Genomic DNA, 25,724 nt, shown 5'->3' with positions numbered 1-25,724 from the left:
GTGGCATATATATAAACCTTGAAAAAGCAAAACTAATGATATTCAAAAACCCCCAGACCCCACCGATAGAAAATAAATATCTCACTATCCAACCTCCTCTACACTGAGCACTGATCCTCAAACCACAACCATCACACAGGCGAAAACAACATGTAATCTCGGATCTCACTGCGATGCTGATCAAAGTTTGCACAGTTATACAAACTACCTAAACACCAAACGTATGATAATAGCAAGCAAACTATATCAATTAAAAGAAATTGCACTGACACACATAAAAATACTAATCTATAAAGCATTACGCAAAAAATTTTAAGATACCCAATTACATCATACGCAATCTGCACTGACCACAAACTTAACAGATTACAATCGTTGCAAAATAAAATGGTAAAACTGATATTCTGGGAACAAAGAGAACAGCTCACACTTATATTGGCAGCAAGGATGGAACACAAAATATTTAAGGTGATACACTTATGCCGCTACACAGTCATGCTAAAACATTACTTCAGTTCAACCTACAGAGTAACAAGAAAAACGTATCAGATAACAAGTCACAGTATTATACAATCAAGTTATTATACAAGTATAATAACCATTACGGAAAACCCACCCGAAATCTTTACATACCTGAACATGATAAAGAAACTGCGGTTCGATGACAGAGAGCTGAAACAGGCGCTATATAAATATTGTAGCGAGACTGAAAATTAGAGAGAAATTACACTCTCTGTCTCTGAAACACACACACGCAAATCTATAATAAATCCCCCTCAAACACCATTACAAGGACACTAATATGCCATATCCAAACCCAACCCCTCTCCATTTTCAAAATAATTAAACCATGCTCAGGCAGTCGTAGTCCGTGGGCACGTGCACTTGCCCATATGCGCTACCCAGAAAGAAGCATATATACATATATCTTCAGATAAAAAAGCTTATATATCTTCATATTCATATATAAAAAAGCTTATATTTTTTCATATATAAGTTTCCAGCACTTACATATAAACAGTTAAATCTTCACCTGGCTCTCGACGGGTATTGAAACAAAACCACGAACCCACCACCATCTATCATCTTCCTCAGAAAAGCTCGCAGAAGCTTCGAGGAAGAAACCAGAAATGTCACCCAAAGAAATTATTATTACTATTACTATTGTGTATATTTATATAAAATTATTCCATAACCAATATCGTTAAAATGAAAAAGATCACTCAGCATAATAAATGAACCATTATAAATATGCATGTGAAAAAATATAAAATACATTATTATAAATAAATAAATTATCTAACGCCTTTATTCCCTTATAGGGAGTAGGAGGCCTTTATACCCTATCTAGCTTTTGGTAAGGCTCTAAATAGAAGGTATGCCAACTTGTCGCCATATTGGATCGAGAGTCACCCACAGTCGCATTCGTTCAAGCTCTTGATTTTCTTGATTTATAGCGAAATGTGGGGGTTGTTCTGCTTCAAATTGTACAAACAGGCATTCTAAAGGATTCAGTCTCTATCAGTTATAGCGAAATGGGAGGTTGTTCTGCTCCAAATTGTACAAACAGGCATTCTAAAGGATTCAGCCTATAGATTTCCAAGATATCAGGATAGCAGGGCAATATGGCTAGAGAATTGTTGTCATGCTGGATGAATAAAAGTCAACAGATTGTTCTAGATTTTGTGAAGTGAGTATTAAATTGAGCATTTAACGAGAATTATAAACCTAGTGATAAAATGAAATAGTTTAATAATTATCCAATCGATTAAATAATTCTAAAAGAAACAAAAAGCTCGAAAAAATGCGACTGTGGGCGACTCTGGATCAAAGATGGCATGTGTAAGCATACCTACTATTTAGAGCCATAGCTTTTGAAGACTAAGTGGGCAGTTCAATTTCCACCGGTACCCAATCAGAGATAGATGGCCCATGTCTATCACTAATTATAGCAGCTACCGATGAAGTGGCTGATAAACAAGTGCTGCCATGTCTTGTTACCTAACCCTAACCCCAGTAACAAGATATATTACTGTCTGATATAATGTAGGTATTACGGTCGATTTTCTTGAGTTTACAGGATGAAAAACCCAAGTTTTCGGGAGGAAAAACCCACTTGCCCGTGGCAGAGATTGACTAACTCAGGAACTGGTTGAAGCAAGACTTAGAAAAAGTTCCTCCAGTGGTGACTAGACTTGAACTTAAGTCGAACTTCGAATGATCAAGCACAGAGGACGCAAGCGCCACTTCCACTGAGTATATTTTATTCAAAGGATAACAAGTAAATACATAGTAGTAAAATATTTACATCATAAATAGATATATATATATATATACATACAGATTACATTCAAGTTTAACTCTTAATACCTTTGTACTACTGTTATCACGTCAATAACAAATAAATACATAGTAGTAAAAATAAACACATCATGAGTAGATATATACATCACATATTTACATTTGTTTCAACCTCCTTAGGGGTACTGTATTACTATTTGTTACAAGTAATTCATTTTGTGAATTTACTTCTCATAGTCTTCAACAGGGATCAGTTATCCAAAGTTATCAGTATCAGTTGGAGGCGGCATCACTAAAAGATATCTGCAAATGAGGAGCTCACTCATCTCCACTAGGCTGAGCAGACATTTTCTGGAGGAGCATTGCAGAGAAGCATTTCTTTCTTTTTTTTGCTCTGCATTTATCAGTATCAGTTGGTGGTACTGATAATATAGTTTCTTTCCCCTCCAAAGTTATCAGTATCAGTTGGAGGAGACATCACTAAAAGATATCTGCAAATGATGAGCTCACTCATCTCCACTAGCCTGAGCAGGCATCTTCTGGAGGAGAGGGGGAAAATAGGGGGATGACGGGGTTAGGGGTGGGGTTGGGAAGCATTGCAGGGAAGACCTCTGTCACCCTCTTGACTACCTTTTCACTTCCACCATCTAATGCTATTTTTTCCCATCCCAACAATTTCAGACATATGAGTGAGAGAACTAGTCACATGGTCTAACATCAAAAACACTTTTTGATGATAAAATACTTAACATAATAAGGACAAATAATATAGAATACCCTTCGAGCCACAGAGATAATATTTGCCCTATGATGTCTCAAAGTAAGATAATCTCACATCAACATCATATCCAACAGCATGTAGAAATATGTTCATGAATCATCTCCACAAAAGTTTCATTTTGGAAGGAATGGTCAGGGTTAAGGGTTATGTAAAATTACTATAAGAAAAAAGAAATGAGTCAAGTGTGTTTGCAGTTACGGCAAATTCGTTCAGGCAGTGCAGCTATCGTATTGAGTTATGGTGTTTTGTGTCCAGTAAAGTAAAATAATGGGTGAGCCACAAAAGTCATTGAAATTTTCTTTCTTCAGAAAAATAGCATGAGACAAAACTCTTTATATAGCTCTAAAAGGATGAAAACTGATTATTATTTTAGAAGACACGTACATTGTGATGTATTTATCCAAACCCCTTGGGAAAAGTTATGCAGGAAGTGGTCTGATATCCTCGGCTACTTACAAAGAAGGGTTGACTATGAAATGGACCTCAGTGAGTGTTATATTTTGAAATGCCAAGCTGGGGAACTAATACTCGATGATACAGGAGCTGATGGAAGTAACGTTTTCTCTATTAGTTGTGAAGTAGCTAAGAGATTTTCACCAACAATGTACGACATTGATAATCATTTACTATTTTTGGAAACTGAATTACCAGCTATTTGTATCATGGGGAAAATTATCGCTAATCATTTAAATTCATCAATGGTAAAATTAGACTTTCAACATATTATCCAATTCGATAAAGATTCTTTATTTTGGGACATTTACGAACAATTTACGAAAACTGTTTGTATATATTTGTTGACAAAACAATATACAGAAAGTTTAGGGAGGCATGGTGATTTTGATGTAATTTAACCAAGAAACATTGAGTAACGAAAATTTTCTTTATTGAACTTTGAAAAACGTTAAGAGTGTAAACTAAATATTGTGAAATATTTTTTGGTAATTACTTTTATCGATTTTTATTCTGTGAATATATTTGTAAATAGTATTTCAGCAAAATAAAATATGCATTTGTAAACCGAAATGAACAAATATGTGTGCTTTTGTTGTTGTGTTTTTCCACAGTTAATTTTTTCTCAGTTATGCTGATTAGAATTTGATATTTAAATCCATAACTTTATACCTTAATGCATTCTGTTTAATTATTGTAAAAAATCACTACTGTGAAATTAATGCCAGGAACGGGGGGGAAAAGTGATTCTGATATCCATGTAATTGATTATTTTAGAAATTGTCTAATGCTACCTACTGACATTGTTTGAGTTGTCTGAAAACAATTCGTTCACATAATCGAAAATCCGAACTTTTAGAATTTGGTTGTTTTACAGAGAGATAGCAGATGATTAATCCCAAAACGTGACAAACTCTTAACGTTTGGTTTCGAAAAATATTGGTACTCTCCAGATAACACAACTATACATTTTACCTTTCCCTAGACAAAGTAAGATAAAAACACACCAACAGTATGTCCAACAGCATGAGAAACATATCATTGAGACATCTGCACAAAAGGTTCATTTTTGAAGGAACGGTCAGGGTAGGGCATAGTTAGGGCAAACAGTACTATAAGAAAAAACCATACAGTTGAGTGACTTTGGACAAGGTAATCGTTCATCCACTGCAGCTGCTGTATTGTGTTGAGGTGTTTTGTGTTCGGTAATGTAAAAATAATGGGTGAGCAACAAAATTCTTTGAAAGTTTCTATGTGAACAGTTCTAATTGTTCAGAATTTTGTAACAGAAAGTTTACAAAAAAATATAAGATCAGAGCTAATAATCAGTGAAATAATAATAATAATTATAATAAATAACTATTTATTTGTGGTGCGAAATGAAGGAATGTAAGAAGAAGAATGAAGGGAAACGAATATGCAAAATCTACAATGAGTGAGAAATATGAATTTTCGGTTATCATTGGTATAATTGATGAACAAATTCTTTTCAATAAGACTTCAAATTTATTTCCTAAAGAAATTTGTATTTCTGATGGAATTATTGTAAGATATGCATTGACCTTGTAGTTGGAAAGAATTACCTGAAAGAGTTAAAAAACAGAATTCTTGGTTAATTAGATATAGCCATCAGCTGAAGTGGGAAGGTTCACTATCTCTGGACAAACTAAGAAATTGGATGATAGAATCAACATGCAAATATTAAATATTACTCGCCAAAGGAGGAGAAAAATCAAAAACATTAACGAGGTTAATAGGGAGGCCTGTTCTTGATTTAATTGAAATTGGATGCCCAAAACGTGAAAACATAACGTGTACTTTTAAATACTTTTGGAAACATAACGAAAGATTCTGTGCTTTTAATAATGCTCAGAAATTTATGTATTGGTTTCAAAAAAATAAATATGCAACCCTTAATTTTACTACAGTAATAAATTTCCAATGATTACCAAATGAAAATTAACTTTCACATGAGAGTCACATTGTCAAAAACCACATGATGGCAATTCCACAAGCATAGGAAGAACCTTTGAACAACAGTGCAAATTTAACAATAAGAAGATTAAGGATTAAAGATTAAGAAGATTGTGTTTTTCACTTTATTTATTTTCTGTATGTTAGATTCAGTAAATACAATTAGTAAATAATATTTCACTGAAATAAAATGTGTAAATTTAAATGAACAAATTGGGTGTCGTTGATGGGTTATAGAAATTTAAGTAAGACCATAACATTTTTTTCCTTGTGAAATTTCATGCCACAAACTAACCAGAGACTCTTTTTTTTTGAAAATCCACTAAGTTAAACTGTGTCAACTGTTGGAAGCAAAAGGAAATGGGTATTAAATTAATTGCCAGAATTTTAGTGGAGAATATTTCACCTGAAAAGTGACAAAAAAATAAAAAACTATGCATGTATAAATGAAAAACTACTCGCCATTGGAAGAGAAAAATCAAAAAAACATTAACGAACTTAATAGCCAGACCCGTTCTTAATTTAAATGATACCATATGTATTTCGCCAAAACAAGTTACCATAAGGTGTTTTAACCTTATTAAATAAAAATCTCTGGAGGAGATATATAAATGTAGAAAGTATTTTTACCTTGGGTATAAATATGTTACAGATACCAAGCAATTTTAAACCTGGTTTTACTCCATTTCCCAAGTATACAAACAGACTAAAAGTCAAGTTTGTGCCTGCAATTGATGCAAGTCTAACTGATCCCACAGATAGTGCAGGACCAGGGCAACTCGTGGCAAAGGTGGAACAAGCTCCGATCACTCATCTTAATATTTACCCTTAATGCCAAAACACATCTCCAAGAAGGGGATGTATGATGTTTTGTATTAAAGGCAAGGGGCCACTACCCAGACCGGTTTCGACCATTATTGTGGTCTCGTCAGTGGGAGCTAGGCTAGAAATACCAAGATTTAGTAATACTTGTTTTGGCGAAATACTTACAAGCTCTTGTATTACTAAATCTTGGTATTTCTAGCCTAGCTCCCACTGACGAGACCACAATAATGGTCGAAACCGGTCTGGGTAGTGGCCCCTTGCCTTTAATACAAAACATCATACATCCCCTTCTTGGAGATGTGTTTTGGCATTAAGGGTAAATATTAAGATGAGTGATCGGAGCTTGTTCCACCTTTGCCACGAGTTGCCCTGGTCCTGCACTATCTGTGGGATCAGTTAGACTTGCATCAATTGCAGGCACAAACTTGACTTTTAGTCTGTTTGTATACTTGGGAAATGGAGTAAAACCAGGTTTAAAATTGCTTGGTATCTGTAACATATTTATACCCAAGGTAAAAATACTTTCTACATTTATATATCTCCTCCAGAGATTTTTATTTAATAAGGTTAAAACACCTTATGGTAACTTGTTTTGGCGAAATACTTACAAGCTCTTGTATTACTAAATCTTGGTATTTCTAGCCTAGCTCCCACTGACGAGACCACAATAATGGTCGAAACCGGTCTGGGTAGTGGCCCCTTGCCTTTAATACAAAACATCATACATCCCCTTCTTGGAGATGTGTTTTGGCATTAAGGGTAAATATTAAGATGAGTGATCGGAGCTTGTTCCACCTTTGCCACGAGTTGCCCTGGTCCTGCACTATCTGTGGGATCAGTTAGACTTGCATCAATTGCAGGCACAAACTTGACTTTTAGTCTGTTTGTATACTTGGGAAATGGAGTAAAACCAGGTTTTAAAATTGCTTGGTATCTGTAACATATTTATACCCAAGGTAAAAATACTTTCTACATTTATATATCTCCTCCAGAGATTTTTATTTAATAAGGTTAAAACACCTTATGGTAACTTGTTTTGGCGAAATACTTACAAGCTCTTGTATTACTAAATCTTGGTATTTCTAGCCTAGCTCCCACTGACGAGACCACAATAATGGTCGAAACCGGTCTGGGTAGTGGCCCCTTGCCTTTAATACAAAACATCATACATCCCCTTCTTGGAGATGTGTTTTGGCATTAAGGGTAAATATTAAGATGAGTGATCGGAGCTTGTTCCACCTTTGCCACGAGTTGCCCTGGTCCTGCACTATCTGTGGGATCAGTTAGACTTGCATCAATTGCAGGCACAAACTTGACTTTTAGTCTGTTTGTATACTTGGGAAATGGAGTAAAACCAGGTTTAAAATTGCTTGGTATCTGTAACATATATATATATATATATATATATAAAATATATATATATATATATATATATATATAATATATATAAAATATATAATAAATATATAAAAAATTACAGAGACTTAAAATTGTATTAACAGAACAAGTGAAAAACAGTAGCATGTTTGAAAAAATGCAAGTATGAGTTCCATACAAACGAATACTACGCGCTGTCGCGAGTGCGCCAGTACTGAACAGAAGCAACGTGTGCGTCCGAGAGATTGTAACTCAGGCTGTTGTTGATATGAGAGAATCTAGAGAAATTTCTCTTGATTCAACAATCTTTCTTTCGAGTTCATCGTAGCACACATGGATATTAGCAGTTTGAGTCCAGTTTACAATGTGCTGGCGGCCTTCGTCTGAGTTAGCAGAAAAGAGAACGTGGCTAGAGAGAGCGCTAGCTCTAGTCCTGTTATAGGAGATATCTCTACGGTGTTCATCCAAACGTAGAAAGATGGATTTGGCAGTCTGTCCATAATAAGGCTTTCCGCAATCACACAAAATCTTGTAGACTCCTGGAAACTGAGTAGGAAGATGTTTCTGTTTATGTTTGCAAAGTAATGAACGAAGTTTTGGAAGCGTAGTGTAGCACGTTTTGAAGTTAAATTTCTTGAGAATCTTTGCCAGTTTTGGTGAAAGAGAGCTGATGTAAGGCAAGGAGATGAAGGCTCTTGGGGGAGGGGGATCTTCAGCAGTAGTTGAAGATCCCCCTAATATTTATGATACTGCTGAAGATCCCCCTCCCCCAAGAGCCTTCATTTGGGACTAACAGAAATGAGTTTTACATAGTTGAACTATGTAAAAACCATAGTCCAACTTGTTTTGAAATGTCACATGGAGAAAAATCACATGAATTACACTTAAACACCAGTGGCAAATCATACACTATGAACATCAGTGCAAATGTTAAATCAGAAGAATAAGAAAAAATAAATAAATACTGTGTTTTTCACTTTATTTAATTTCTGTATGTTAGATTTAGAAAATACAATTTGTTAATAATATTACAGTCAAATAAAAGATAACATAGAAATTAATAAAGTATTTATTACAGAGCTAATATTTATTTGAAATAATAAGAAATAACTATTTATTTGTTCTGCTGACAAAAGAAGTTTCCAAAAGAAAATGCTACGGTGAGTTCAAAACCTTGTTTGTCTCATATCCGTTGCTTAAAATTACTAATGCTAAAGAAAGAAAGAAAGAAAAAAATAAATGTCAGTTACAGAAATAGGTTAAGAGCGCAAGGAATCGAAGATGAAATTAATAGTCATATTGGCTTAAAAAAATAAATGTAAGCATTAATTTACTACAACAATAATTTCCCATGGGAACGAAGAGTTCCAACCTAAACACGATTTCTCACCTACTTACAACAAAACAGGCGACCGGATAAAAGAGATAACCTTAAGATAAGACTTAATGAGAAATGTGCAGTATTGGGAAATAAATTTGCATATATTTTATTTATGTATTAATTTTTCTCAGTTATTTTGTTAGAATATGTAGTTAAACTAAATTTTAAAAGTAAAATACAGAAAATAACCAATCAATTTGGAAAAAAAAATCATTTCACTTGTCAGAATTCCATACTCTAATAGCTCCCTGAATTCGAAACAGGAAATAACACTTACCCTAAACAAAACGGTGCACAGACTTTCCCACCAAGCTTGGGAAAACATAGCATGAGCAACTGTGGGAAGGAGTTAATACAGAGAACCAATCGGATAGAAATCTAAATTAAGTAGTCAACTAGCTTTTCTATTTATTTACAGAAATATCTTTCAACTCCTATGTTTTGTGTGTTTTTGTGTTGTGAATATATATTAGCCCCAGTAACCTATAATGAAAAAGTCAACTGCATTTTCAGACTTGTGTTCTGTGCTGTGAAGATATGTTAAAAATCAACAGTTTTGAATATTTTCAAAAAACCTAGATAGTACCAAGATGTTCCCATTCTGGTAACAAATGTAAGTTAAATTTTTTTAACTTAACACTTCAAGCTGAAAATTGGAATTTCGTGTGGTGGCCAAATTTTTTTTTATATTTTTATTTAGTTAGCGACGTCAACGCGATAACGCGTGATCGGCCGTTTGGTGAGAATTCGCATCGCGTGATTGGCAATGAACATATTAAACATAACAATTGATAATTGTAATTTATAATCACTGCTCGTATGTTATGGTAAGCATAATTCTAAGACTGAATAGTTTTTTTTCATAAGAATAATCATAGGGTACATATTAGAGTATGAACATGGATACATTAGCGACTTTTCATGTCTAATGTGTATGTGTCTGTGTTTGAGGGACACCAATATATAATTAAATTATTCAGAAAATCCTAATCACAGCCGCTACTAGACTCTACTCTACTCTAAGAATTCCCACCCTTTAACAGGAAAGAAATGTCCCAAAATGCACTGGAAAATTAGTACAGCCATCTATAGACAACCAAAGACAAAACACGATGACAATGACACATGTGTGTCACCCTGGGAAACTTCTAAGATATGTTATCTCAAAAACATCGCCCACAATTCTATAGGCAAACCAAAACACCATGTGATATCACAGAGAGACATATGTTCCCGAGAAATTTCCAAACACATAACGACACGATTGCTTATCTCTAAATACACCCACAATGCTTCCGCGAAGGCAACACACCACGTGATGTCCCTGACAAAAGGGAGGCCCCCCCCCAGCGAAATTCCAAACATCTGAAAATAACGCACATCCACATCACGATTCCTTTTCCACTAATATATTTCCCTTTTCCATTCAAAACAATGTCACTTATTTACAACTAACAATTTATGTCACTTATTTACAACAAATCAAAATATTCAGATGAGTTATGTATATAAGAAAAAAGTGTGTGTTTGAGGGACACCAACATATAATTAAATTAATCAGAAAAGCCTAGACGCTGCCGCCACTAGACTCTACTATAATCTAAGAATTCCCATAGTCTTTTAAAAGGAAAGAAATATCCCAAACTGTATTGGAAAAGTAGTACTGCCATCTATAGACAACCAAACAAAAAACTTGACGACAATGACGGATGTTAGTCACCCTGGGAAATTCCAAGATATCTTATCCGATTCCTTATCTTATCTTGAACTTCTTCAGAGTGTCCCACCAATCACGACACGATTCCTTATCTCTAACCATATGCGAACAAAATAAACAACGTGACATCACACACATATGTTCCCCAGAAAAATTCCAAACATTCCAAACCCATGACGTCACACACAGAATGACGTCACTGATCTTATCACCCAAGCACGTCACAATTCCTTATCTTATCTTGATCTTGTTCAGAGGTATACTACTATGGCGATATAAACTGGAATGTAGAGATAGCACTTGGGATTAAGGAAAATAAATTTCTCGATTTCTTGCAAGAACAACTATCTCAGGCAGCATGTAAAGGAGGGCAAACGATGATCAAGAGTTTCAAATGTGATCATTTCATTAGACCATGTTATTGAGAGTGTGAGTTTCTCACTTTCCTACAGTTGGAAAGAGTGATCACCTGCCTTGTAGCTAGCCATATACAGCCTTCTGAGAGGAAAGGATATATGTGGAAGCACAAAGCTGGTGATTATTACAAAATTAAAAGGTAGCTATGGAGCTATAGCCTGGAATGAGGAGTGGAGCGATAGGGAAATAAATGTTGCTTGGGAACTGACAAAGAAATAAGTAAAAGGCATTAATTTGCGAATGTATTACGAAGGTCAAATCCGAAGGAACTGAGCCAGTTACATGAAGAGTACAAATAGCAAGCAGGAGAATACTCTAAGCAAAAGTAAAAAGTGCAGCATGAACAGAAATCAGGCAATGAAAAAACACTAGGGAGTTTTTTAGGTATGTGTGAAATAAAAGGAAGAGTGATTATCATTAGTAAGATGATGCTGATGGAACAAAATGGTAGACGGTATTGCAGAAGACATTGTTGTGTGATGATGGATTTATTAAGGTGTTTCATCTTCATCAGGGTGAAATCATGAGAAAATCAAGTGTAGAGGACATAGACAAGGAGGGTTTGAGAAGGTACATGAAGAAAAAATAAACGATGTCAATAAGGCGATAGGATTTGAAGAAATATGACCACACGTCTTTGGAATTGGCAGTAGCATTGACATGCCTGTTTAATAAGTCTGAGAACAGCACAGGTTCCAAGAGACTGATAGGAAAAAATCAGCTAACGCCTTTTATTCCCTGATAGAGTAGAAATAAGGTAAAGTTTTCCCATTACTTAAGAATGATGATGATGATAAGAATGTGGCTACAAATTATAGGCCAATATATGTATCTGGATCGTATCAGCTGGACTGGAATCAATGAAGAGGTTCTTAAAAGATTCAAAATGAAAAGAGACTATATGACTAGTACCCAAAGAAGAAAAATAGATTTTGCAGGCCATTTGAGGAGGAGTTCTTCTGGAGAGCTTCCCAGAATAGTATTGAAGGGGATGGTGGAGGGAAAAAGAGGAAGACCCCGACTGCAATGGAATGACAATATCAAAGATTGGACGGGCAAGAATCTTATGGAAGCAAGAGAAAGAAAGGCACGGAAGAACTGTTCATCAGCTGCAACCAGTGGTGAGCTGCGGAAGTTTTTAAAAAGGGCTCGCATTGTCCAACAAACAAACAACAACAACAAAAAAAACTACACCAACGCCGACCGCCACTACTAGTATTTTCACAGACAATCACAAACATCCATGCCCACGGCAGGATGTTTGTGAACGCGAATGGATGTTTTCGGGGTGTTTATAATATTTTATTTAATAAAATCACTTTCGAGACGATTTTACATGAAACAAACAAAAAAAAAAAAAAAAAAAAAAGACTGTCTGGTGCACATTTACCTAGAAAAAACTCTCTCCTTTACAGGCTAACATTTACAAACAATTACGTTAAGGAAATGCTTATGACAGCAGTTGCCACACCTTATTTCCTTCCTCTTTCACGTCTTGCATTCTTCTAGGAGGATCTATAGCCGAGCGATGATTTTCTAGAAAATATTTGACATAGGGAATCGGATTAAATTCATTCAAGGGACATTTATACATATTGTCATTAAATCCGAAATATGTTATAGTGAGCGAAGATCTCTTCGTCGTTACGACATTATTCATCACACTAAAAGCTCGTTGTAAACTTCAGCGCTGTAAAGTGCAATTGTTGCCTTAATCACTTTGGATTTTTTTTCGCCATACTGGAAATTTCGTAACTTTCCAGTCAAAGCCATTTCTACTAAATCTCTAAAATCATTAATTTTAATTTCATATTTCAAAATAAAATTTAAAGATCTTATTCTCTTTTTTCCTTCTAACCATGGACACGTAACTTCTTTCATATTCCATGTTTCAGGATAACATACATTTAAAATGTTTTTCAGTTCTTCATCTTCCAAATATTCATAATTTTCATTTTTAAGTTTAAAATTTCTTTGCTGCATTAATCTATCCTTTAAAGACATTATAATAGGGTTAATAATGTTTCTCGCGGTATTTTGTGAAATCTGATTTGCTTTCACTTGCTATTCCTTGAGATTCTTTTGATTTTAACATGGTATCAATTTTAGAATAGGAAGAACCTACAGAATTTTTAAAATCATTAATTGCACTAATTGCTCGCATGATTAAGGAGTTAGCTCTTATAATACTTATATTGCAACTTGGTAGAGCTTCTGACAGATATGATAATTCCTGTAGGATCTCAATCATTAATGCTAGATCTTTAAAAAAATTCAAATTGAGAAGTCGGTTTAAAAACCCCTTATATTTATAGTTCGATGTAAAATGCTTGCATAAAGCTGGGTAATTTCTCCACACAGCAAAAGCCGTTCGTAAACTGCAAGCTGCCCATTTTGCTCCAAACATACGGCCGATCTGTAAAATTTCGATACCAAGGTCTTTTGCAATCGTATTTAATTCTCGTTGATTTTTTGGTGATTGATGATAAAAAGCATATAACTTATGCATAAATATTTCAAAATGATTTATTTCTTTAATGTTTTTTTATCGAATCGTCTAATAATAATTGTAAAAGATGAGATACGCAATGCCAAATCACAATATTGGGAAATTTTTGTAGAAGTTTGAGTGCAACACCTGATTTGTTTCCTAACATTTCACTAGCTCGATCAGAACAAAATGCAATGAGATGATTTTTTAAATAGTTATCAGAAAATCCATATGCATTTAAAGTAGCAATTATAGTAGCATGTATACATTCTGCGGTGGTATTTTCTAATTCTACAAGATCTACAAAAATCATATATGATTCAGTGAGCTCAACTTGTATGTGAATAATTAAAACACTTATTTTCTATAATAGCAGACGAATTGAAAACATTATCGATTCGTCTATAATAGAAATTTTGCAATTGTTTTTTTTTTTTATTATTTTGGAGAATATTTCTAATTTTATTTGTTTAGAAATATGTTCAACTATTCTAATTCCTCAGAATCTAGAATGCAATGATAATCCTAGAACAATACCATTTATAATTTGCAGCGCGATTAAATCTGGCAAATCAGAACATAGGTCGGTTTCTCTTAACCAAATTATAAACAAAATTAAACATTTCTGAAGTTATCAAAATTTCTTTTTCATTTAGTTTGTCAATTAAATTTGGTAATACAGATTTGCTACATTCTTCATTTATTTTTATGATTTTATTATGAGCAAATGATTCATTATGTTTGGATAACTTTTCTTATGCAAACATGCGGTTCTTGAGTCTGTAGTGTTTCCATTCGGTTCCATTTTCATTTCTACCCATTCCTTTGATGATAAAACAACCTTTTCTCCTTCAACACTTAACGTTTTATATTTTGAGCAAACATGACATCCTAATTTACCATTTTTAACTTTTAACCACTTATACTCCGTTTAGAAATATGATGCTTGCTTCTAGTTCCAGCAATCAGGTAAATGATTTTCTTTTTCTCCTCCAACTTGTTGCATCTTCATTGAATCAATGTGCGTATTATCTTCAACTTCATTTTCAACAGCAGTAGAATCAGCAGAGTCAAAAAAAAAAAAAAAAAAAAAAAATCAGCTAACGCCTTTTTATTCCCGTATATATAGGAAGTAGGCGAGGCCATTTTTAGCCCTATCTAACTTTTGGAGACTGAATGGGCAGTTCAATCTCCACTGGTACCCAATCAGAGATAGCTGGCCCAAGGCTATCACTAATTAAGCAGCACGCAGTTAAGATTGACGGCTCAACAAGTGCAGCCATCTCGGAACCACTTTTCGTTATTTTTTTTCCCCAAAAAATTAATGAATTTCACTGTCTTTTCATGTTTCATGGGTAAAAATACTTTTACAATTATAAAAATAAAATTTGCTGAATATACAGTTTTAAAATTTATTATATTTAAATTTTAAACACAACAATTGTTATACATCAGTGTACTGACGAACACAGAACTAATGTCCAGTGGAACAACCCGCTGATGACAGTTTTACGAACATTTCATTGTCTAGTACCATACGATTGGCTACCAGAAGGGAGAAGGGTAAAGATAGAGCATGTTATCTTTATTTTTTTTTCAAACTTTCGTTATAAAGGAGTTATAGAGGGCGCATTCATTATAGAGGAGTTGAAAAAACAATAATTCCAAATAATATATACACTGCCGAATAGAATAATTTTTGTTAGGTTACCGTACGAGTTTGTGGCTTAATATATTTCAAAAAATTATGCTTTTTTTTAAATAAAAAGTAAACAAGAAGAACAAGGGGCTCGCAAATTTGAGAAAAATTTAAAAAAGGGCTCGCGCGAGCCCCTTATAGCTCACCACTAGCTGCAACCCTCAAGAGGAGGCCACAGGATGGATTGGATTTAGATTATATGTATCTGGAATTGTGATGAAGGTGGTAGAGGCATTATTGAGTACTACTGATAACAACAGTATTTTCTGTGGTTATCAACATGGGTTTGTTAAGGAAGATCATGTTTTACTTACATATGTACTGTAACAAGGTAGAAAATCGCTTAGACAAGGAAGGTGCATATACAGTGGTATTCTTAGATTCTGCAAAAGCTCTGGATAAGAGCTACATGACCAGCTGTTAAATAAATTAAAACAGCTGACTAGCTGTTTTAATTTATGGTGACTAGCTGTCAGATAGGTACAAGAAAGTCGTTTATGAGACTGCAGTATCTCAAAAGAGAAACGTCACTAGTGGTGTGCTGCAGGGGTTAGTTTTGTGACCATTGTTGTTCAATCTGTATATTAATGGGTTTAACTGGTGATATGCAGCTGTGAAGATGATAATGAAATGAAAAATTGAGAAAATGTAGAATCATATAGATGGTGTGGCCTTACAGAAGGAATTGAATAGATTGTATGAATGGGCAACAGTATGGAAATGACAGTTCAGTGTTGCTCAATATCAGTACAATGGATGCAAAGTATACACTTCGTATGGGGAACTTTAAATGTTTCCCTTTAAAGTGGAACTTTAAAGAGATATCTGGGAATGTTTGTGGGAAAGGACCTGAAATTCTGGGGCCACATTGCAAAAATTATGGAGTTGTCATATTGTATAATGATAATGATGCAGAGGACTTTGATGTGCAGAAATAAGGTTATGAATCGATTGTATAATGCTTGTTCATGACATATGGATTTTGTAGATTTGGTCATCGGGTTTTCAAGTTGACGAGGATATGTTAGAAAAGGTCCTGAGAAGATTCACAAAGGTGGGCAGTGGTCTTTGGAATGCAGGGTATCAGGAATGATTGAGAGAAAGTAAATTGCAAAGCCTCATAATAGCAGGAGGAGGATATGATTCAGACAAATAAGCTAGTCAGGAGTTCTTATCAAGTTGGCATGAAGAGATTTTTCATAGAATGGGAGGGGGGGTTGAACAATAGGCAATCCCTGGAACTATATGAGGAGGATGTAAGCAGATGAGTGAGAAGCAGGTTCTTTACATGAAAAGCGATTGGTGAGTAGAAGGCATTGCTGAACTGTATTGTGAATGTAGACACACTGAATTAGTTTAAGGGACAGCTGATGAGATATATGTGTGATAGTGTGTATCCTCCCAATGAGTCTCTGATTTCATGGAGGTCAGACCCCAAATATTATATTATTAAAACTTTTTGAATAATATTTTTTATTATCATGATTTGCAGACAGTGTATATATATATATATATATATATATATATATATATATATATATATATATATATATATATATATATATATATATATATGATGAAACGTACTATTAACTCGGGGATGGGATATGTTCATTTTTCTAAATTAACTGACTTAAACCCGAGAATTATAACACAATGACATTTATTTAAAAAACGCAACATGTTTCGTCAAAAATGACTTCTTCAGGCGATAAGAACATAGAAAGATAATAAAAGACACTTAAATTAACATTGACACACTCTAAAGCTATACAATTATAAAGCCATAATATTCGACTGTAAATTACAGTTATTATGAGCTTGAACTACAGTCCGAGTTAAAGTTCTATTGTTGTACACCTGTGCGTGTGTGGAATCACGCGATCTCCAGTATCTAATAGTAGAGTTGAAAGAGTCTGCCAAATTATAGCTAAGATTATTATTCAAATGAAAAGGGTCTAAGGTGATTTCCCTTGACTCGACAATGCGGCGCTCTATTTCATCATGGCTGATGTGTAGGTTTGAAGTCAATGTCCAATTTATTTCATGTTGGTGGCCTTCGTTGTTCGTGTTTATTGAAAGCAGGACATGGCCCGACCGAGCAGTTGCTCTGGATCTCTTATAAGCATTGTCTCTCTGATGCTCTTCGAGACGTAGTAAGATAGATTTCTCTGTCTGCCATATATCAGCACACTATCCAAAAAGCTGAGCAGAATTCTAAAGAAGTTTAACATAAAAACATGCTTCTCGACTCTGCCAAAAATAATATCACGCTTCAACAACTATAAAGAACCTCACAACCTTCTACAATTCCCAGGTGTATACAAGGTCACTTGTGAATGCGGAAAGCCTTACTATGGGCAGACAGAGAAATCACCTTAGACCCTTTTCATTTGAATAATAATCTTAGCTATAATTTGGCACTCTTTCAACTCTACTATTAGATACTGGAGATCGCGTGATTCCACACACGCACAGGTGTACAACAATAGAACTTTAACTCGGACTGTTAAAGCTCATAATAACTGTAATTTACAGTCGAATATTATGGCTTTATAATTGTATAGCTTTAGAGTGTGTCAATGTTAATTTAAGTGTCTTTTATTATCTTTCTATGTTCTTATCGCCTGAAGAAGGCATTTTTGACGAAACATGTTGCGTTTTTTAAATAAATGTCATTGTGCTATAATTCTCGGGTTTAAGTCAGTTAATTTAGAAAAATGAATATATATATATATATATATATATATATATTTAAGTCAGTTAATTTAGAAAAATGAATATATATATATATATATATATATATATATATATATATGCATAATTTTTTCCATATCATAATTTATTGTTATACCATATTTACATATACGAGGATGGTCTGCAAAGTTCTCGGCCTAATAATGAAAAAAACGAATTTATAATTTCCAAAATTAGTTTTGTTTTTCAACATAATCTCCATTAAGCCTGATACATTTATTCCATCGATGCTCCAGCGCCATTACCTCGTCCATGTAGTGGTTCCTAGTAAGATCTGCAAAATACCCTTCTACAGCTGCAATTACCTCCTGATTCGAAGAAAACGAGGAAGAGTTTTAGTTTTGGGAAGAAATAGAGGTCAGAAGGAGCAAAATCTGGGGAATAGGGTGGATGTTCTAACAATTCATAGTGTAGATCCCTTGATTTTCCCATTGCCAAAATACCTTTGCGGGCAGGTGCGTTGTCCTCATGAAAGATTACTTTTTTCTTCTGCAAACCGTCTCTTTTCACACGAATTTTTTCGTCTAGTCTGGTTAAAAGATCGGAATAATATTCCCCAGTTGTTTTATTCTTTTCAAGATAATTAATAAACAAAATGCCCTTTAGCATCCGAAAACACCGATGTTATGACGTTTACTGCTTATGGAACTGATTTTGTCTTCTTTGGCGCTGAACAACGGGCTTCTGTCCACTGTTTTGACTGCTGTTTGGATTTCTGGTGCGTAATGATGAATCTGTGTCATCCCTAATAATAAATCGACGCACAAAATCAGTTTTATTTTTGTTAAAAAGCTCCAAGCACTGTTCAGAGATTTTCATGCGAGTGCATTTTTGATCTGCTGTGAGCAAGCGTGGAACCCATCTTGCACAAAGCTTTTTCATTTGCAATTCCTTATGCAAAATATATCCGACACGTTCTTTTTAAATGCCTATAGTCTCAGCAATTTCACGCACTTCGTCTCGCTGGTCATCCAATAACATATTGTGCACTTGATCAATGATTTCTGGTGTTGTTATATTTTTTGGACATCCTCCAACTTTTATGAACTTCGAATGAATTTCTTTTGGCGTTAAACCTTCTTTTATAAAGAATTTCATAACCACTCGATGCTCAGTTTTATCCATTTCAAGGCATACAGACACTTTTGCTTCAGACAGATGTATAAAACAAACTACTTGATGGAATGACTTGCAATTTCACATGGATGCTTATGACAGACGTACCAACTTAGAAATAAAATCTTTCCAATAGTGTTGCCATATATGGTCAAGGCCGAGAACCTATCAGACCACCCTCGTATGTATAACATTAAGATCTAAGGCCTGTGTAGTTAATTGAAAGTGGCGTTTGCATTATCTGCACAAGTCGCACGAAGCTACACTTATGGTTCAAGTCTAGCCGCGAGGTACTTTTTCAGAACCTTTCTTCTAACTGTTCAAGTGTTAGTGGTTTCCTGGCATAGGGAAGCTTTTTTCTCCCGGAAACTCGGGTTTTTCTTTCCCCAAACTCAAGAAAATCGACTGTAGAGTCTACATTATTTCAGACAGTAACATGTCCCATTAATTAGGTACCAAGAAATGGCAGCACTTGATTGCCAGTCATTTCGTCAGTTACTGCCTATAATTAGAGATATTCATGGGCTAGCTCTCTGATTGGCTACCAGTGGAGACTGAACTGCCCACTTAGTCTCCACAAGCTAGATAGGGATAAAAGGCATCGCCTACTCCCTATAAAAGTATAACGGTGCTATCTTATTATTTACTATTTATGCATTATAAATTGGTAGTTTTCGAAACCATTATTTAGAATACAGCAACAATAGCAACATCATTCGTAATTCTAATTCTAAATATTTGATATAATAATTCTCTTAAAAATCAGAATTTCTGTATGTTGTAGATCCATTTATTTTAGGAATCCAATCCAAATGATTTGTAATACAGGAATACATATCTATTGTAACAAGGATTTGTTTCAAATGATCAAAATTAATTTATACAGAAAAAGAGTAAAACTAAGCATTTTTCCTCCCAGAAACTCGGGTTTTTCGTCCTGTAAACTCAAGAAAATCGACCGTAGTACCCACATTATTTCAGACAGTGAAATATCTTGTTAGGGTTAGGTACCAAGAGATGGCATCACTTGTTTGCCAGCCTCTTCATTGGTGGCTGCTATAATTAGTGATAGACATGGGCCAGCTATCTCTGATTGGCAACTGGTGGAGATTGAACTGCCCACTCAGTCTCCAAAAGCTAGATAGGGTATAAAGGCCTCGCCTACTCCCTATTAGGGAATAAAAGGTGTTAGTTGATTTTTTTTTTTGAAAGAGTAAAACGAATACGGAGTTCGACTCGGTGGGTCTTTTATTCACATTTCATACATCTAAATCTTGACAAGTCCAAATCCAAAATTTGAATTTTTACTAATAGTACTATTATTGATAATGATCTGTTCATTATATCCATCCACAACCTAACATCACACATAAAACTAAATTTGGAAATATCTGACCTTATTTCATTTTTTTTTATTTTACATTCACAATCAATAATTGCACAAATTAAAAAAAAAAAAAAATTTTCTTAACATTTCAAATCAGTCATCAAATTTAAGCTAATATAAATCGTCTAACACCTTCTATTCCACCGAATGGAATAACCTCGTTTAGCCCTAACTTTCTGAAGTCTACTAGGCAGCCAGTCTTCATTCTACAACTATTAACTGATAGTGAGACTAGACCAGGGTAGAATTCTCCATGCTTGCTGCGCAAGCTCATTAATTGAGGAAGTAGTAATATTTATTTGTTAATAAATGCATGCATTTATGAGCATTCCATTTAGGCTTTTATTTTTGTAGACAGACGATATCTTAAGCTTGCACTGCAATAATTGAGCTTTGCGTTGTGTATGGAATGCCGATGCTTGCTTGTCTAGTCAAAGCTACCTTGGCTAGCTCGGCTGTCAGAACTTCAAGGTCCTTGCTGCAGCAGTCATTTCATGTGCGTGCATAGCCATTTCCGCTCCCTTCACGTTGTCTTAAACACAGGCCATATGCAGTAACGTAGCTCTAGCCCGTGAGCATCAGCCAGCCTTTACAAGTGTGCATGTTGCTTGTGGAAAATTAAGTTACAACCAATTTTTTATGACAATATTATTGACCAGTTCATAAAGAACTGTAGGGTAGAATTTGTATTCAAGTAGCTAAATTGAAAAAGGTAGAATATCATTTGTAAAATAAATGTTGTATTTGTATGATTAAATGTACATAAATATCTAAATATAGTTTTAAATGGTCAGTAATTCATTATTCTGTTAATCAGACTATAATCATACATCTCACTCCAAGAATGATAACAAGAGCAAGCGTGAATTTTAAGAGCATTCACCCCAGGTCTAGACTATCATTAAATCAAAACATTTCAAGAGAGTCAGTATTGCAGACACATGCCACCATCTAGTATCCTTTAATCTAACACCGATAATATTGTCTGTCATAGCGTAAGTTCTTTGGTCAATTTTCTTGACATGCAAATTAAAAAATCCGAATTTCCAGCATGGTAAAAACGCTACATTCCAATGCCCAAGATTGACTAACTCGAGAAATGGTCAAATAAATGCTTAAAAATGTTTCTTAAACTTACTCGACCATGCTTAGATTACTGCTTTCACATTTGGAGTGGCAGACACGGGCAGCTCGTGCAGGCACTGAGGAACTGCAGCACCCCCAATTTTTCTCGATACATAAATATATTTATTCATTTATTTATATTTACTTGTAATATTTAATTTTATCAACAATCCTATACAATTCTCTTATTTTGTATAAAAAATAATAAAAATCTATCTTGTAGCACGTAGGAGAGCGAAGGACGCTAGCAGCACTGTTTACCAGTGTCATATTGCTACATGCATAAGCATATGTACGCCATAGTGAGATGTGAGCTATTAGCGTAATGCGCCAGTCCGTCGCGCAGTTCACTGTTGTTTATATAGAGTTTGCGCTAGTAGTAGTGTTCGTAGTTCTTATCGTGTTTACTCAGTCTCTTTAAATATTTGGACATTACAATTAAATCCTTTAATTGTAATGTCCACAAATTGTAAATACACAATTTTAATTTTAAGTAATTTCGAATAATACTAAACTGTATAATTTTATCAATAATAAACAATAATTTTTCATGAAACAAAACAATATTTTATTTTTAAGTAATTTTGAATTATATACCAAACTATAATTTTATTGATAATAAACAATATTTTTTCATGTTTAATTTTTTTTTTAAATTTTTACCATAATTTTGATATTGTATTCAAACACGTATACACTGTACTTACAGTGTGTATGTATATTTCGAAAGCTGCAGCACCCCCACGATTACAAGCCATGAGCCACCACTGTTGGCAGATCAAAAAACCTTTCTATAAATTCTGAAAGCTGCCCAAAAGAGGTTAGGACTAGTTGATACAACTCGTTATCACTTGCTTGCTCTACTTAGCCTAGCATATTAGTAACAGCTGTGGATTATAGATGAATTCCTAACACATCAAGCCTGTTAGTCAGATTCGTCTTTGTCATTATGCATATATTTTAGGGAACAGCCTAATATGTATATATGTATCATATACATATTCAACAGGGTCTGGTAGCTCAGTGGAAGGGCTTTTACATTCACTGCGCTAGACTGCCTGAGACTTAAGTACCAGTTTAGTTGCCAAATACAGGAACATTTTCTAGGACTTTCTCGACTGCCTTAAGTTATTTGATCTCTTGCACGAGCAAGCTTGTTTTTCGTTCCAGACTCAACAAATTCGACTGTAGAACCCACACTATTTCAGACAATAACAGTGTTATGGAACAGGAGATAGTGAAAAATGTCAGTCACATCATCACACGTGTTTATAATTACTCATAATTTAAGCGAGCTTTCTCTGATTAGCTACAAAGTGAAGACTGAACAGTGCACTCAGTCTCCACTAGTTAGGCTGAAAAATAGCCTCACCTACTTGCTATAAGCAAATAAAAGGAGTTTTATTATATACTGCTCATCTGCATTGGTTTTCCAGGAGTTTGGGAGACAGTCATTTTAAGATCAGATCTGGTCTATAAACATGAGTCCTGATGTGCTCTGCAAAGCGATACATGATGTTCTCCAATCTTTAGAGAATCACAGATGTTAGCCTTCATCTAATATTCTGCCCCATCCACATCTTTTTATCTCCACATTTCCAACCCCCCCCCACCAATGGTAATACTTCAACAGAAATACATTAATGTTTTATCACTATACGCCTGATGCTGCTCCAAAAGAAGATGACCAGGAACATCTCGCAAAAGGTATGTCCAAAATTATTCCTTTCTTACATTCTTCATGCACTTATGCCTTTAAAACATCAGTAATGCCCCAAAAATTGAGTAAAAAGAAAATGACATAATAAAAAAAGGGGCACTACTAAAGAAAAATAGGCAAAATAGCCATAAAAATTAATAATTTAGAAGAGTAACAAGAAATATTTCCAGAAATCATATCTATTATAAAATAATAATATTTCACTTATTTAAAATAACAAACAGTATTAGATACATATCCTTTGCTATTTTCTTCATTTCAAAACCTACATCTGTATGGATTACTTTCATGTCGTTTTGTGTATGATGACTGTGAGAATTACATGTACTACTGGACACAAATAAACATTTATTCAGTTTTTGCTGTTAAAGTTATTTATATATTGTACATTGATATCTCATTAAAAACTATAAACTAGAGAAATTGAGAAATGACTGGAATTTTCTTTTTCATGATTACTGCACTAGTTTTTTTTTTTTTTTTTTGATAACAAGGAAAGCTAAAAACAAATAAAAATATTAATTATTGGTACACAATTGACCTTGGATGGTAGTTTCAGAAATTTTGTCAGTAATCCTTCTGTATGAGAAAAAAAAAAAAAAAAAGAAAGAAAGAAATAAAATAAAGGTCGTATCTCCAGTTTTTAACAAGCATTTTATAATTTAATTTTATTATTAAGATAATGAATCCCCTCTGGAGCATATAAAAACAACATACTGTATATACTAAAGCTTTATAAAGCATCTTCTCATAGGTCACTCAAAGATTGGCACAATGAATAAAGTAATGCTGAACAGCAAACTTAAGCACTGGCATGGGATTTCAAAAATTGCCAACTGTAAAATGTTGCATTAATTAATGTTAGGTTAATGGATAAATACTGGCTGACCAAGAAAGATATATTTGAACTATTAAGAGTATAAGAAATATTAAGGGTGAATATGTCACTCTCCGTCAAGGAAGACAATGGGAAACTACCTTGCATCATTATCTCCCTAGTAATCAGCTGCAACCCTCTCTAAGAGAGGAAACCACAGGATCAATCAATCAAATATGTCACTCACTCACACACACAGACAACCCTCAAACCCAGTAATCACATATGAAAGAGGAAAAAAAGGTGATGTGTTACATCACCTCCTTTTACATCCTTTTTTGTTAAAATGTAACGCAACTTTTTTTTTTAATATTCCTAATTATCGCAAACCATATAAAAAATAAGATGAAGTAGACAAGATACAAGTCAGCAAACTTTCTCCCCAGGATGATATTAAAGACAGCAAATAATTTAATTATAGCAATTGTACACATTCATCATTTTGAAAGCAGAGGTGGAGAACACTTAGGTACAATTTGCTATTAAACACAGATTTTGTTTATTTCTTTATTACCGAGTCTACATGTGTAAACAAAACAAACACTGTGCATCTTTACAGATTTTCATAACTACAGTAATGTACTGTACAACACTAAGGGGTAATGAAATAAAACTTTCATATATATTCAAACTTATTTCACTATTATGCACGTCTAAATTTAAATCAATAACAGAATATTCTACATATTTGTTTATTGTCATAAGTGTAAAATATTTCTATGTACATCATAATTAAAGAATTACATTTTATTTTACAAAGAGATGGGACAGATTTAGGTAGCTTCCACAATCCAGAAAATTTTGAAATTTTCTGGACTATCTCAGTCCATTCCAAAATTGTCAAATTAAAGATATTAAAAGCACCGTGTAGAGAACTTGGGATTGTTTTACATTTAAGAACTACTAAACTTCCCCTCTTTGTCGTGGTACCAAAAATGGTAATATGCATTTCTTATTAGATGATGGTAATGTATGCCTTTGTGTGAGGTCTGCTGTCAAACATGTTCTTTTAGAATGCTTTGATGCTATTTTATGTGCCTCTAAGATTATGTTGAATGACATTTGCAATTTCTGTTTTTCACTATGATGAAAAAGATGAAAGCACAATTCTGCCTGAAGTTCTGTTACAAATTTCAAGAACACAAATGCTGGCAATAAATAAATTATTATCATCAGAAAATATGATAAAAGATGAATGCTAATAGCAGCCCTCCAAAGTAATCAAATTACTGTCAGAGAAGTTATGCTAGTTCCTGCACAGCATATTTCAAAAAATACAATTACCAACTCCAAAGCATCTGGAAAGCACATTTTTTGCTCATCATT

This window comes from Typopeltis vanoorti, chromosome 9, assembly GCF_054136105.1.
Source record: "Typopeltis vanoorti isolate ZY-2024b chromosome 9, IOZ_Tvanoo_1.0, whole genome shotgun sequence".
NCBI classification, from domain to species: domain Eukaryota; kingdom Metazoa; phylum Arthropoda; class Arachnida; order Uropygi; family Thelyphonidae; genus Typopeltis; species Typopeltis vanoorti.
The sequence above is the reverse complement of the archived record's forward strand: the minus strand, read 5'-3'. Positions refer to the sequence as shown.